Source organism: Belonocnema kinseyi, chromosome 6, assembly GCF_010883055.1.
Source record: "Belonocnema kinseyi isolate 2016_QV_RU_SX_M_011 chromosome 6, B_treatae_v1, whole genome shotgun sequence".
Lineage (NCBI taxonomy): Eukaryota > Metazoa > Arthropoda > Insecta > Hymenoptera > Cynipidae > Belonocnema > Belonocnema kinseyi.
The window spans coordinates 90,348,418-90,351,329 of record NC_046662.1 but is presented as its reverse complement, the minus strand read 5'-3'; the positions used below and the strand labels follow the sequence as shown (position 1 = coordinate 90,351,329).

General features: G+C 29.0%; 1 protein-coding gene across 1 annotated transcript in view; it reads left to right on the top strand.

Annotated features, from left to right (window-relative positions):
• Positions 1 to 1,036: 1,036 nt before the first annotated feature.
• LOC117175706 (obg-like ATPase 1) overlaps positions 1,037 to 2,912 on the top strand; it is a 48,848-nt gene continuing 46,972 nt past the window's right edge. The window contains exon 1 of the mRNA XM_033365468.1: positions 1,037 to 1,145. The gene's annotated coding sequence lies outside the window, so the exon portion shown is untranslated. The remainder of the gene's footprint in view (positions 1,146 to 2,912) is intronic.

Here is a 2,912-nt window from a genome sequence, read left to right as displayed (position 1 = left end):
TCACAGAAACACGAGAGCCTGCATGAAAAAATGCATGGACATAAAAGAAGCTAGAGAAGTATGCCAGGACAGGAAATTATGCCGGTAAATAGTTAATAAAAAAAGTGTCAGTAGAGTGAATGACGCCTGAAACAAAGACCTTGACTATTAATGGACCCAAGTGGGGAACCTTACATAACTACTTCGTGAGGTTCTTCGCTTGGGGTGATTGCTAGAGAGATTGATCAGCAACCTGGGTCGGAGCAGTGTTGCGGAACGAACGTGTTATTTACTTAAATAGCACGAGAATTCTGGATCAATCTGAAAAATCTCTATCCCTTCCACACAATACTCCTTTTCCCTGCCGAGTGAGTCACACCTACCCCGAAAGGGAAATGGCTTAATGGTGTAATAATAATAATAATAATAAACTATTTTTGCGACCTCTCGTTGTTTCCGAGAAAAATTAAAAAATTCGATTTGTCTAAACAAATTTTTTTCAATGTGAAGCAGCGGTTTGCCAATAATGAAACTCACTATACATGTAGTACATATTCCAGATGTTTTGACAACAATAAAGATGTTATAAACTGGGGGTTTTAAGATAATCAAATTTCAAGAATTTTAGGAAAACAGCCGCCATTTCCTAATTTTTCACATCTAAAATTTGATTTTGGAATCAGTTGAAAGAGCAAGAATTCTCCTTCGCTCAAAGCATACTGCATCTTGAAAAAATATTCTGTCATTTCTTTAAAATTCACAAGGAATTTTAAAATGATTGTAATGAAATAAAACATGAATAAAAGCGGTGACTATTGAGATTATATTTACAGTATTTTTGTATCATGTATCTTTCTTCAAGTAAGTTACTTTAATCTCATATATGTATATTGTTATTGCAACTACATGTATTTAAAAAGTGTTTATAAACACTGTTTTACCAACTCAAAATGATCAGATAAACTAGAAAAATTCAAAATTTCAGATTATATATCCCGCGGTTCATAAAGTCGATAATTCAGTTTCCTGTTTGCACATGGTAACCGGCGTCGTGACGTCACGGAACTGTCTTGTTTCTGGTCGAATACCTTCAACACGTTGTGCGTGCAAGTTTACACTTTTTCCAGTTATATTATCTGTTTCTTCAACAAGGATTTAATTCTCAGGTATTTAAAAAATAAGTTGTATAATTTATTAATATTATAAGTGTACGAAGTGTCCAAAATCTAAGTTACAGCCTTATTTGCTCCAAAAGGTTCGAAAGCTGTGTTCATTGTTGATCTAGTTTTCCCCTCATTTCTGGTCAAATGCGAGCACTTGCGAAAGTTCGATAATTCATAAGAATTTCGAATGTGTTATTAAGAATTAATCAAAATAATATAAGTGCAGAATAATTAACACATTCTTGCATTGGAGTAAGGTTAAGTTGTACAGTTCATTTACTAGGTTATATATTATTTCACTTTCAATACACTGCGTGGCAGCACGTGACGGTGGAGCAATTTGAGTTTGTATTTCTTTTACTTTATGTTTAAATAATTGCACTTTTTTTAATTAACCTAGTCATAATTTTTGTATTGTTTAAATTTAATATTGCTTAGTATTTTAATTTAAGTATTTTTGTGATTTACTTTATGATTATAGATATTTCTCATCTAAAAAAAGTGGTGTAACGTTATGCCTTGAAAATCTAGATATCGTTGTTCAATACCCGATTGGTTTTTCATTAAATGTAGTTGATTTACATCTTAAATTTGAAATTCAAAATGAATATTCTACTAATAATTCCATTTAATGAGAAAAATCGTAGAAAACATTATTATGTGAATTAAAAAACAATTGTGCTTTTTAATACTCGTGCGGTTTAATTAAAACATTCAAATCATCTGATGAATTATTAAAAATATGCCAAAAATTTTATGATAGTGCTTTTTGCGGAAATTAGTATTTGAAAAACATTAGTTCTAAAATATTAACAAAAAATTATCAGATTTCAAAGATTAAAAATTACTACAATTTATTTCTTTTCTTGTTGTATTATTAGCTTGGTCTTACCAGTTATTGACATTTTAAAACAAAAATCATTATATTTTAAAAGTTCACATATTTTTAACAATTGGAGATTACGGTAGCGTTTTACTGCCAAGAATAGTACTTGAAACACAAATCATTATAGTTCGAGCAAACGATTGTAGGTTACAAGTTATAGCGGTGTTCACTCTTGACATAAAATATCGCAATAGAATTTTTAAAAAATTGTATAATTTTGGACACATTTAAAGTTAAGTTAACGTTTTCCATCGCAAATCGGTATTTTAAACAAAAATCATAAGATTTTTCAAATTATTCAGAATAATGTAATTAGCAATTGTTTGTTTTGTTAGCGTTGTATAGAATCTATCGAATAACAAATTTTGAACAATTTTAGGTTTTGCTCGGGGTTTTACCGGAAATCCGTATAGATTTAAAAGAAGATTTGCAATTGTTGAAACAATTTTAGGCTAATTCTGAGGTTAAGATATCAATTTTCTGCATTTATCAAAAATATCGTTGTGTATTATCTTTTTGGTTTGAAAATTCACCTCTTTTGGCTACATACAAAAAAATGTATAAAATAATTTTATCTTTGTGAATTTAACATTGAACTATGTATTTGCTTAAAAATGCATGTATTTTATTGAAAATGCGTCATTTTTGCAGAATATTAATCTTCTTTGTAGAAATGTTATCTTTTTTTATTAAAAATACAACTGTTTGGTTGAAAATTCATAAGTTTTAGTTGAGAATTCAAAATTTTTTCTGAACATTCAACCTTTTTTGGTTGAATTCAAACTTTTTTTATTTAAAATTAGAATCTTTCTTAGATGCTACTGTTTTTTGATATTCAGTTTTTACATTCTCACCAGAGAAGGTATTATATTTGTGTAAAATTT